This window comes from Parambassis ranga, chromosome 24 (genome assembly GCF_900634625.1).
Source record: "Parambassis ranga chromosome 24, fParRan2.1, whole genome shotgun sequence".
NCBI classification, from domain to species: Eukaryota; Metazoa; Chordata; class Actinopteri; family Ambassidae; genus Parambassis; species Parambassis ranga.
The window spans coordinates 2,950,729-2,956,728 of NC_041043.1; the positions used below are offsets into that span (position 1 = coordinate 2,950,729).

Sequence of the window (6,000 nt, forward strand, 5' to 3'; positions counted from 1 at the left end):
ACAGGCTGCACATGTGCTGCTCAAATGGCATGTTGTCAATTAGACACACAAAAGACATGATACTTTCAACGCACCCATTAACATCTTAATAGGTTGATGATTATATTTTCATCTGTATACTGGTGTTTAAAGAGCCTAGAGGGTAGAGGAGACAAAGCACCAAACAGCAGCCTCACATGAAAAAGGCCAGCCAAATGCCAGTTCATGCAGAGATTGCTCACTGAACCATGTCCACAAACCAGCTATTCTTTATCTGTCTTGTCTTGACAGACTGAGTCTCAAATAATAATGTTCAAAAACGGGTGTGTGCCCACGTTTCCATATATAATAATTTTCTTTCCCTTCTTCAAAGCAGGAACAACAAAAGCAAACACCTCTTTTCAATGGCTTCTGCTCTATTTACAGTACATTGTCTAGATTTGTAAAGCCCTGTACAAAGATTAACAATTCCAGCAAAACAATGAGTCTTTCCTGCTTTGGTAACATTGTCACTGCAGTTTGCTACAAGCATTGGCGTGTTTTGCACAACCACTTTACTTCAGTGTTCTTTATGTTTGTAGCATGAGGCCCTAAAACTGGGAACATGTCTTCAAAATGTTTTGTTTCCTCCACAGCTCTATTCAGCCTTCTCCTCTCATCCGTCTGACATTTTCAGGGGGAAAAAGGGATATATCTGGAACAACAGTGGGGAAAAAGGGGATGTATACACAGCACACTGAAGCCAATATCAAGCATTATACACACACTGTACACTGAGCCAAAACACTGTGATGCTTGAAATTAGAATGGCTTTTCATGCAAACAGAGGCGCTTGCTGCGCAGGTGACAGGCTGGTATTGCAGGCAGGATTGAAATAAAAAACAAATCCAAATGCTATTTTAAATAAAACTCCACTTGGCAGAGGCTTGTTTGCTGAACTAAATCCAAGCAGAGAAACGGTGCTCTGCCACGTGACAAATGTATAAATACAGGTGAAACTACTGAATGCATCACCGCCCATTCTTCATTCACCGCATCCAACCTGTTTGGCAGAGCAACGCTAATATGTTTAATGAACTCATTAGTCAAAAATGAAGACAGACAGTGGCATGAGGCATGGAAGGTGGAAGCACAAAGGGCAGATGAAAATAGATCAAATGAATAGAGGAAGAGGAGGGCTACTTCTCCACAAAACATTCTCCTGTATTATAGATGCAGTATCATGTGTTTCAGGAGCTGCACCGCAGTGAATTGTCCATGGCAATCAACTCGACAAGCAGAAACAACACAATCAGATGTGGCATTCTGCAAAAAAAAATGCAAACCTGCCAAGTAAATTTCAAGGGTTACTTTGAGCATTATCACTACAATTTGATTTAAGTGCTTCATCACAAATTACGCAGCCTTGAATAAACTACTCTAATGTAATTATTTGCACTTGGCTGATATAAATGGGTCCACCCATGGCGATGCCTATTCAATCCAAAAATGGCAAAGCCCAGATCAAAGCAAATTGCTGCCAAAGCATGAGTCACTTTGCTTTATGTAAAATAATTGGCCCCAGACAGTTTATAGCAGTTCAAATTTAAACAGGCGTCTATCCGAAGCAGCACAGTAGCTGCCACTGGAACCCAGGACAGAGCTCCCACTGCAATATATAATATATAATGCTGCTGTTTACTTATTCATAAATAGATCGGGGCTTCAATCAATCTGCTCCCAGTTAGCATGGCTGACTTTATTAGATAACATTAATGATGCATTAGTTGTCCATAGGTGTTGGGTTTCCATTCAAATGGATATTGGCAGTAAATGGATCAAAACCATACCAACACACAGGGCTCGTAATTTAATGTCAGACAATATACTCTCAAAGAAAGACAAATGAGTGTACTCCACAGAGCTAAAAACATCACACATTAAAGGGACAGTTCACTCTAAAATTAAATATGCTGTTATCAACCTAAACAGTTATAATATTAAGTAGGAAAGTAAAACTAAAATTGACAACTGAAAACCTAAATATCAATGTCTCTTGCCAGAAATCCGAACTTAGTGACTTAATAAAAAATCTAAAAATCTACAGACCTTGCTATGAGGAATTATGTGTAGAATCATCATCACTACACCCAGCAACTGTCTCACTCAACCACACATCAAACATCTACATGAACAAATATATGAATATTTGATTTTGTGGTGAACTATTTCTTTAGGTGGTTTGAAAAAAAAGTGGGAGAATCATTAAAAAACAATACGTTACTGCACTTATTTCCAGTTAAATGTATCCCATAAAAATTGTTCTTGCCTTAATGCGTTTAAAGTGGGAGCTGTACGAGCCATTTGTTGGTACTTCCACATCACTTTGAAAGCATACATCTTCTAATGGGTGAGCACCCATTAGAACTCCCAGCAGGAGCCTGCTGGGAGTTGAACCTCAAGCCTCACCAGCACTTGTGCCAGAGTCTATCAGTTAGGCTACAGTGAACACAAAACCACACTGTCTGTTGCATGTGGGCAATGTCATATTACTATCATCAGCTTGGTAAAGTGTGTGTGTGTGTGTGTGTGTGTGTGTGTGTGTGTGTGTGTGTGAGTGAAAGAGAGAGAGAGAGAGAGGATGGGAAATCACCCTCTCTATAGCTGTCCTGATGTGATGAAGATGAAGCATAGACTTAGCTGAGCCGTTTTATTTCCTAATCACATATCAGACGCCTTATTACACACTTAACCACACCTCCAGATACTGACAACAAACGCACGCCTGGCAACGGCGATTATAACAGAGCAGCCAACACACCACACAACGACGGGTAGACACACACTTGTATTCAATGTCATGTGTCTGGGGTTGTTGCGTATGTGTATGTGTGTGTGTGTGTGAGGCTAGAGGTCATTTATCGGTATATGTGGAAAACAAACGCAGACAGATGTGTAGCTAGCATACAAGCTAACACTGTTGCTGCCGTTATAATGAAGCCGCGTTCGTTCCCACTGCTCAGTAGCCTACAGGTAATGATGCGCTCTGTAAAAGCAGGTCTCCGGCTAACTACCCCGCTCGTTGCGTTTGTTTTGAACGTGCTCACTCGCTCTTTTCAAAGCAGCAACAAAGAAGAAGGCGAATGGCAGTTTCTTAGAATATAACAGGGCATCAAGCCCCTTGGGAAGAGCACAAACACCCGCTGATATAACGGAACCAGACATTCCTGCCTACCATGACCGCTATTTGGTCACCGTGATCTCATCAGCGACGCAGTCAACAGGCCGGGATGTAGCGGGGAAATCTTAAGAGCGCTGCCTCCGCGGCTTCTTCTGCGTTTCCGCCATTCATGGAGGGAGGGGGGTGTATTATCGCCTACCTTGACATGATACACCGGCGTCCAGAGGCATCCGACCGGTGCTGCCGACACTGGGACTGACGCAGAGGCTCTGAGATTTGTTGCTCCAGAAAACTGACTAGAAAGGCTGCGTCGGAAACAGGAACTGAGGGAGCCTGGATCTCAGAATACGGCAGTCGAGGCTGCTCTGTAGGGATCTGCTGAATGGCCGGTGTCAACACAGTCTGGAGAGGAGGGGAGACTCAACATCCGGTCATAGATTTTCAAAATAATAGGCGGTGTTAGCTCTAAATGCACCAACTTAAATATGTTTATGAAATAAATTGTATCGTGTCAATGCACGTAGCCTAAAAGCAATTATTGATCCCCACTCTGTAAAATGATGTCTTCAGCTTTCTTGTTTTGTCCAACAAAAAATACACAGCTTGACAAAATTACCATTCACAACTAATTTTAGAATTTAGAAATATGTATCTACGATATGATTTTAATTTATTTAAACAGCTTTGATTCTGACATGGCGCTACATTATAGTTTCATACCTTTGTTGTAGGTTGCCAAATAATACATCACTTCAATCTCTGTTTGTGCCAAAATTAGAACTTCTTTTATTATATTTGAGAATATTTATTTAGTAGATTTGAATTCTTCTCATGTTAATACCCATCTCCGCTAACTTTGATTTACAGTTGTGTGACATTTTGAACTCTGTGTATGATCAGTTCGGTCATTTTATTTTGAAGGCGCGGTGGGATGACTTCCAGTCTGTGCGTGTCTCTCGCTAGCTGGCTTGATGCTGGCTGGTGCAGACCCTGAATTCAGACTGTTTTAGTGGAAGCTGCACTGCGCACACCAGTGTCGGCTTGTTGTACTGCAGTCGGGGATGACAAACCCCCGTGCCACCGGGCGATTGAGGGCACGACTCCCCTCCCCCCCTCCGCCCCTTGAGCCTGACACTCTGTTCGACCTTCTGACTGGCACAGCGTCGGTGCAGAGCAGAGTCACATCCTATACGGTGTAATGAGATAAGTCCTCACTCATATCCACAGATTAGGTTACCTGCAGAGCTGCTTCATTTCTCATCTGTTACAGCCTCTAAGATTACACTCTGGTATTCTCTTTCTTCATCATAATCAGCATCATCTTCAATTGAGTGAGCCAAGTAGGCTTAATAATATCAAATACCTTGCTTAATAAAATAAATGAGGATATACATTTTTTCCTGAGACATATACAACAAAGTACATTTTTAAAACAATCATTTCAGGGTTGGTATAGTAAAAACCTGACATTATGGTGGTGCAAAGCTCACTTCATTTGCATCACTTGTTAATAGATTACCCGGGTGGCCATCAGTCACACAGTTATAAAACACTGCTGTAAAGGTTGCACATTATTAAGCTCAGCATTCAGTGAAGACCTGCTGATTCAGTAATTCATGGCTCTGATTAGGCTACATGATATTAATTTTAAATAATTCATTAACTTCAAACAACAAACAAACCTTCCCTGTTCTTTGCCATTGAACAAAGGCACAGCAGGCTACTATACTCAGAAAGTAATGTTGGGGTTAAGGGTGTTTCAGCCAAAAGTAAAGCATACAGGAGCCCTCTGTGTGTGTGTGTGTTGTAAAACTGTAAACAGACTTTCAGGTAGTAATTTGTTGCCTTTAAACATGTAATTTAATGCACCAGTCTCTGTGAACTGCAGTGTATATGGATGTTTCCTACTCCCTAAGCCACTAAATCAAATTCACAACACCCCAAAGAGTTTTATTTGTTGCTGCTTTCCCCCTCCATCTGTGACAAATATCCAGTGTGTGCCTCTGAGAAGTCTCTCTTCTGTGAAAAGGAGCTGAATCACAATAACAATCTCCACCTACATTTGTTGCGCACATAGTTTCCATCTTACTTAGGTGGTTCTTTGTTGCATATGGTGATGCAGCATCGCCATCATGTGGTACAAATAGCACAGTGCGACATCTTTGTGTCATATTCTAAGCAGTTTTATAAACAGAGATGAGCCTGTGCATGATCTACTGTAACTTAAACCTGGCTATAAACCTACACTTTACCTTATTATTTGGTAAAAAATGTGAGGTAAACAGTGTACACCTCCACAGCATGACTAACACAAGGACACACACACAATAGATGTCAGCTAATATCATCATCAGTGTTGGTCTCAGTGGGGCAGAAGCAGGTCGATTCCTCCTGACCTTCTTTACTGACCTTTTCAGGTTGAGACATAGAGTATCAAAAACAGAATATATCAACTCTATTTAGCTGCAGGTAAAGCTGGAGGAGGGGGGGGTATGGCTGACATGGAACACCAGGTGCTAAATTATGTATGTAAATCCTGATAATCACACTCAATTGCAATCTTTGAGGAATCATGAAACATTGAGAGGTCTGTAATCAGGCCAGGCAACACTGAGGGATGTGTCACTCTTCAGCCCATGAAAATCTTAAGCTACAAAAAAAACACTAATTAAAAGATCATTAGAATATCATCGCCGTGTCCATAACGCTGTCCAGAATGTATTCTGTGCAGCAAAACATCTAATGAATGCGTGACATTTACAACATCTTAATGAGCACGCGCCGTTGCCCTGGTGATGAGCAAGTTAAAGCCCTCATATTCATAACAATCGTCTCCTTCAGATCTGTGCGGGGAGCTCTGT

The 6,000-nt window shown here is 41.5% G+C and overlaps 1 protein-coding gene across 1 annotated transcript in view; it reads right to left on the minus strand.

Annotated features, from left to right (window-relative positions):
* The window catches only part of fut8b (fucosyltransferase 8b (alpha (1,6) fucosyltransferase)), a 79,192-nt gene extending 75,661 nt beyond the window's left edge, over positions 1-3,531 (minus strand). The window contains exon 1 of the mRNA XM_028397547.1: positions 3,339-3,531. The gene's annotated coding sequence lies outside the window, so the exon portion shown is untranslated. The remainder of the gene's footprint in view (positions 1-3,338) is intronic.
* Between the last annotated feature and the right edge of the window lie 2,469 nt (positions 3,532-6,000).